General features: G+C 37.3%; 1 pseudogene; it reads right to left on the bottom strand.

The window, feature by feature from the left end:
• Positions 1–4084: 4084 nt before the first annotated feature.
• LOC136321549 (U5 spliceosomal RNA) lies at positions 4085–4134 on the bottom strand (annotated as a pseudogene).
• Positions 4135–7045: the final 2911 nt, after the last annotated feature.

Genomic DNA, 7045 nt, shown 5'->3' on the forward strand with positions numbered 1-7045 from the left:
GCCAGGAATCAAACCCGGGACTACTGCATACCAGGCTGATGCTCTACCACTGAGCCAACCGGCCAGGGCTTTAACTATTTTATGTATACTTAAGTATATACTTTTGTATATACTTAATATTTATTTTTTCTCATTGAGAGAGAGAGAGGAAGGGAAAGAAGGAGAGAGAGGAGACAAAGGAGAAAGAGAGAGAGAGAGAGAGAGAGAGAGAAACATCAACTCATTCCATTTAGTTGTGTTCTCATTGAATGCTTTTGTATGTTCCCTGATGGGGATCAAACCTACGACCTTGGTATGCCAGAACAATGCTTAATTCACTGAGCCAAATGGCCAGGGCTGTTCTTTAACTATTTTCAATTAAAATTTTTATTATTGAGTTATAAAAGTCCTTTATATATTGTGGATATAAGTTCTTTGTCAAATATATACATTATTTTCTACCAATTAATGGGTGGACTATTCAATCTCTTAATATATCTACTCTGAGTATACCTGTGTCCAAAACATATGTTTAGTTTTGAAAATGTTCCATGTATTCAGAAAAGTATACTTACCATATCAGTGCTTTATATTTTATATTTGACTGGAAAAGCCACCTAATGAACTTTTATATAATTATTTTTATAAGTACTATTTTGCTATATAATTGAACTTCCTAAGATTGAGAAAAATGTGTTAAAGTGACCTATTTTAGACTTGCTTATTTTTTCTTTTCTCTTTTGTATCTCTGCATTAGGAAGATTACTACTGTATTTGGGGAGGAGTAATTCACATTAATAATTCTTACTTATTTTAATAAACCTAGCTGAAATTTCAAATACATTATTATACTTTTAAAATTCTCTACCCCTGAGATTATTGAAATATAAAGAAACGATAGACTATCAGTTCTAGAGATAATTCTAAAGTATTTTTTCTTAAAAGATTATTAACCTCTATATTGTTGTTAGTATCTTTAGAGATTCCCTACATACTTCTTTCAAATACCATGTTCCTGGGTTACTGATATAAAGTGTATTATTTGAACTGCACATTATATTTATATGACAGAGGTGAGTTGAATGCATCCACCAGGCCTTCCCACTTCCTGTTTTATTATACTAGGATTACTTCTCTCATAACTGTTACCTACTTGGTCTCTGTAGAAATCTCTAAAAAATCATTTTAGATTTTAGAAACTTAGACCTTGTTAGTCTAAGTGATAATCTGTTTGGTGAATTAATTTGAATTGCTTGCTATCTCTTTCAGTATCTAGATCCTTCTTTATCATAATTTGGGACATGTATACAAATATTTTTTTGAAAGAGAAAATAATGAATATTTGTGGCTGGCTTCATTAGCCTGCATTTAACCTTTTCCAAAATAAATTTTATTCACATTGGATTTAATAAGATATTTCTACATCAAAAGGTATTGCAGTGAGCTGGTCTTTCAAGTTAAACCAGCCACTAAATGCACTTGTTACCCAGGTCTTTGTCATCTAGTAACCGGGCATAAATCTGCTATATTACTGAATTGCTGACATCAGTCTGACTAGCCATAAAATAGAGCTAAATAAGAAAGTACTACAAAGGAAGTTTATGAAAGGATTACTATAAAATGTTAAATTCAGTTTGTTGCTCTTATAACCATGATCCAATATTATTAGTTTGGTAGTCACAGTTATGTATTCTGGAACAAATCAAATGTATATAATCAATCTTGTATTTTCACCTCTGGCCAAGTTCTCATTACAGTTCAAGTCCTTTTGCTCTCAGGTGACACACATCAAGGGTTAACATCCAAGCAAAAAGAATAAGCATAAACTCCCATCCTTCTCCTCTCTCCTATCATGCAGGGGTTTGTGGTTCTAATCTCTCTTGCTCAAGGCCAAAGAGGACAGCTTGACTGTGGGAATCTGTGGACACTTGTTACATGAAACAGAAATCTTAGTTTACAAGCTATCTGCTAGCTTCAATTCCTTTAACAAGCAAGGGAACGACTACAACTTTCAGATACACTAGCTCCAGAAGATATGTGGACTTGAATCAGTTACCTGAACAAATTGTGCTGAGGTCCCTCAGCAAAGACCTCTGACCCCCTCCTTTTGATTCCTTTTTTCTATTTTTTGTTTATTCCCCCCTCTTCCCCTTCTTATAAAAACCCCTGCCTGCACCAGAAGAGGAAGATGGGTTTCTGAGGACAGGAGACCCCCATCTTCTCAGGTGGCTGGCACTGGAACAAACCTCTTTCCTTCTCACCTGCACCTGTGCCTTGTAATTGGTTTTCACAGTGAGAGGCAGACAAACCTCTTTGTCATTTTTTTTTTGGTTTCAATCTGACACAGTGTTAAGTGCTTTGTTATTTGATACAAGAAGCTTACTTGAGTATTAAAGGTCCTGTCTTTCTGATTTTTGCAGAACTATTTCCGAAGTAGTTTTCTTACAATCTTGGCAAATGTTTGTGTTTAATCTAGACTTTCTATGGCAATGCATTTTTGCCCCCTATTTCTGTATAGTAAAAATAACATTGAATTTTATTTTTAAAATTTTTTGACAGAGACAGAGAATCAGAGAGAGGGACAGCTAGGGACAGACAAACAGGAAGGGAGAAGCATCAATGCTTCATTGTGGTACCTTAGTTGTTCACTGATTGTTTTCTCATATGTGCCTTGATGGGGGGGGGCAGGGTACAGCAGAGCAAGTGACCCCTTGCTTACGCCAGTGACCTTGGGCTCAAGCTAGCAACTATGGGGTCATGTTTATGATCCCATGCTCCTCGTGCTCAAGCTGGTGAGCCTGTGCTCAAGCCGAATGAGCCATTGCTCAAGCTGGCAACCTCAGGGTTTCGAAATTGGGTCCTCTGCATCCCAGTCTGACGTTCTATCCATTGCACCACCACTTGGTCAGGCTAACCTTGAATTTTTGTAGATCTCTGCTCACAAGCACATTCTTGGTTAAATTGATATTCTCTTCATTTTGCTTTCTGAAATGACTACAGAATCCCAGTCTTGGATTGGGAGCAGATCTAGAGGAATTAGTAGAGTGTGGCACTGCAGAACTGTAATCTATGAAACTAATCTCATTTCTATTTATTCCACCCATCATTAAGAACACAGGTGAGCTTCACCTGTGATGGTGCAGTGGATAAAATGCTGAGGTTGCTGGTTCAAAACCCCAGGCTTACCTGCTCAAGGCACATACAAGAAGCAACTACAAATTGATACTTCCTGCTCCTCCCAACTCCTTATCTCTCTCTTCTCTTTCTAAAATCAATACATAAAATATTTTAAAAAAAGAAAGAAAAGAAAAGAACACAGGTGAGTGTAAAGCCAGAAGCCAGGGCCACTATCACAGCAGCCTGGCCCATGCAGGTTCGCATTGGATTCGGACAGTTGGTAAAGAAACAACAGAGCCAAAAACTGGTGGGCCATCATCTTTAATCCTAGTTTACACCCGGCGGGCAAGTAAAAACACACACTGGGCTCCAAAACCCACTCACATTCAGTGCTCACAAAGCTACTGACTTATCCGAGTTTCCTAGAATCAAAGGTTTCTAGCTCACCAGACTTATTCACCTCTGTTCCCCATCTCCTTCCTTCTCCCTGTACAAACTCTGCACCAAAGCTCTTCTCACTCAGCACTCCGCCATCTTGGCTGCTTCTCCTGGCCTACTCCACGTGGCCTCCTTCTGCTCTCTGCTCTGCTCTCTCCTCTAATGATAATCTCAGGAACCAAGAGAGCAAGCTCCTTTTCTGCCCCTATTTTATAGTGTAGATTCATAACCTTTAATCCAATATACAAAATAGGGAAGTCTCTACTACAAAGTCACTTCTCTGAGGCATGATGGGATTGTACCACTCCACATCAAAAAGAGTGGGAAAGGCTTAGTCCTAAAACCAAGCCCCAGGCTACAAGGATTCTGCCTGCCTTTAGCCCACCCCCAACACACATTAATATCACCTGGGCGACGGCCTCCTCGTGGGCAGAGCCATCTTTAACAAAGTGAGCATAATATATTTTATCTGCACAACAGTGAGATACAGAAGCAGAGATGAAACCAAAGCTTAATGCAGACCAGAGCAGATAACCAACAGCTAACCTCATCTCCACGGAAATCTTTAGTAAAAGGCGAAAGATTTATGCGATCTGAAGAGAAACGAGAGCATAGCTAACCTCATCTCAACTGTTCTATACCACAAACCTCAAACTTCTAATATTGATGATTTATTTCTTTAGATTAACTTAGACATGAAAAACTAAAATATCAGTGAATAAAAGTAAGCTATTCTCAAGAATCTTCACCTCTATCTTAGTAGATTTAAAAAGATTTTCTCAAGTGTTTGGCATAAGGGGGATATTGTCATACTTAACTTGTTGATAGAAGAAGCAGTTTAAATTTTGAATATACAAACATATATTTGCATTTATATTTTATTAAACTTATTCCATAGTTTTTAAATAAGATTAATTTTCAACATGAGGGGTTTATTATGCATATAAAACTGTAATGTTTCACTTCTTTGTGTAAACATGACTGAGTCACAGGTGTCCACATGTGTTAAACAGTATTCTGGGCGTGTTTTTGGATGAGATTAACATTTGCATCAATACACTGAGTAAACAGACTACCCACACATAAATGTGCAGACCTCATTCAATCTCCTGAAGACCTGAATAGAACAAAAGGCTGAACAAGAAAGAATTAGTATTCTCTGCCCAATAGTCTTGAGGAGGGCTTTGACCTCCTCCTGCCTTTGGATCCAGACTAGAACTCACACTGTCAGCTTCCCTGGTCCTCAAGCCTTTGTACGGTAGTCTGGGGACTTCTCAGCTTCCATAATTGTGTGAGTTGATTTCCCATGATAAATCTTTCTATTTCAATTGATAGATACATAGATAGATAAATAAATGATGGATAGATCTCTCTCTCTCCTACTCGTTCTATTTCTCTGGAGAGCCCTGATTGATATAGTAGACTAGCATCAGATCTTGATTGCACTTTCTGTTGTGTGTGTTACATATGGAAAGGGGGTGTAAAGTTAACCACAGGAACTTAAATAACTTTGGGCTATTAAACATTCTATTTGATTAATAGTGGTGACATTGAAGAAGACAGTAAACTCACAGTAAGATATTAGTTTACCTCACAACTATAGACTATTATATTTAAAAAATGAGTCAAGTTTGGTATTGAAGCACAGCAATTCCAATGTACTCACAGGCAGCATAAGAAAGGATCTGGGGCATGCTATGCACCCAATGTGTTTATAGAGATCCTTTGATTGCACGATTTTATACAAAACCTTTTCATCACAAAATCATTGAGGATGCACTAAATTGTTTATTTATCAATTTGCTCTTTTTTGGGGAAAATGATATATAATAAATATTCATTATAACAATTATGTTCTCCCCAAAGCATTTTTCAGGTGTCTGAATGCTATTTTGGGGATAAGACGCTGTTGCTAATTTTTCACGGAGATTGCTCACTACTTCTCATTCCCTCTACTACCTGGTTAGAAGAAACCAAGATTTTAGCCTCTATTTAGAAACAACCTCTAATGGGGAGAATGAAGAAATAATGCTGCCTGGTGATAGCCAGCGGTGGCACATCGCTGTCACCTGAACATTTGCAGACAGTGGGCAGCATTAGGGGCTGAGGGAGTTTGTTACAGTGTCTCAGGTGCTGGCAGAGATCTGGGGATCCAGGGAGGTATAAGTAGCTGCACCCTGGGAAGAGAGAGTGTGGGAACAACAAAAATATCAGTGTCCTTGTAAAAGATAATCATATGATTTTTACTTGACTGTAAAGTCATAAATAGAAAGGTAGACCTATTTGGGTGAGCCTAAATTGGCTTTTAAGTGAGAATTATTTTGGCATATCAATGACCTAAGATTTCTACCCATATTTGCCTTTTTAATATATATATATATATATATGGTTTAGAACAAGGTTTAGAACAAGGGCCAACAATTTTTTTCTAAAGGACTGTAACTAAATATTATAAGCTTTTATGTAGTCTTTTTTACAACTATTCAACTCTGCTGCTACAGCAGAAATGCAGTTATACTGTAGATAATATAAAAAAGAATGAGCAAGCCTGTATTTTAATATGACTTGGTTCAGTAATGTAAAACTCCTTTAATAGGTATAATTGGTATATAGCACTATATTGGTTCCAGGTGCACAAGATAATAATTTTATATATGTATACATATTGTGAACTGTTTACCATAATAAGTTTAGTTCACACATTCATTAGCATATATAGTTACAAGATCTTTTTTTTCTTGTGATGTATACTTTTAAGATTTATTCTCAGAAATTTTCAAGCATGTAACACAGCAGTGGTCCCCAAACCCTGGGCTGCGGACTGGTACCAGTCCGTGGGCCGTTTGGTACCGGTCTGCAGAGAAAGAATAAATAACTTACATTATTTCTGTTTTATTTATATTTAAGTCTGAACAATGTTTTATTTTTAAAAAATGACCAGATTCCCTCTGTTATATCCATCTAAGACTCACTCTTTTTTTTTTTTTATAAATTTTTATTAATGTTAATGGGATGACATTAATAATTCAGGGTACATATATTCAAAGAAAACATGTCTAGGTTATCTTGTCATTAAATTATGTTGCATACCCCTCGCCCATAGTCAGATTGTCCTCCGTCACCCTCTATCTAGTTCTCTGTGCCCCTCCCCGTCCCCCTAACTCTCTCCCTCCCTCCCTCCTGCGTCCTCCCTCCCCCCACCCCTGGTAACCACCACACTCTTGTCCATGTCTCTTAGTCTCATTTTTATGTTCCACCAATGTATGGAATCATGTAGTTCTTGTTTTTTTCTGATTCACTTATTTCACTCAGTATAATGTTATCAAGATCCCACCATTTTGCTGTAAATGATCTGATGTCATCATTTCTTATGGCTGAGTAGTATTCCATAGTGTATATGTGCCACATCTTCTTTATCCAGTCTTCTATTGAAGGGTTTTTTGGTTGTTTCCATGTCTTGGCCACTGTGAACAGTGCTGCAATGAACATGGGGCTACATGTGTCTTTACGT

This window comes from Saccopteryx bilineata, chromosome 1 (genome assembly GCF_036850765.1).
Source record: "Saccopteryx bilineata isolate mSacBil1 chromosome 1, mSacBil1_pri_phased_curated, whole genome shotgun sequence".
Lineage (NCBI taxonomy): Eukaryota > Metazoa > Chordata > Mammalia > Chiroptera > Emballonuridae > Saccopteryx > Saccopteryx bilineata.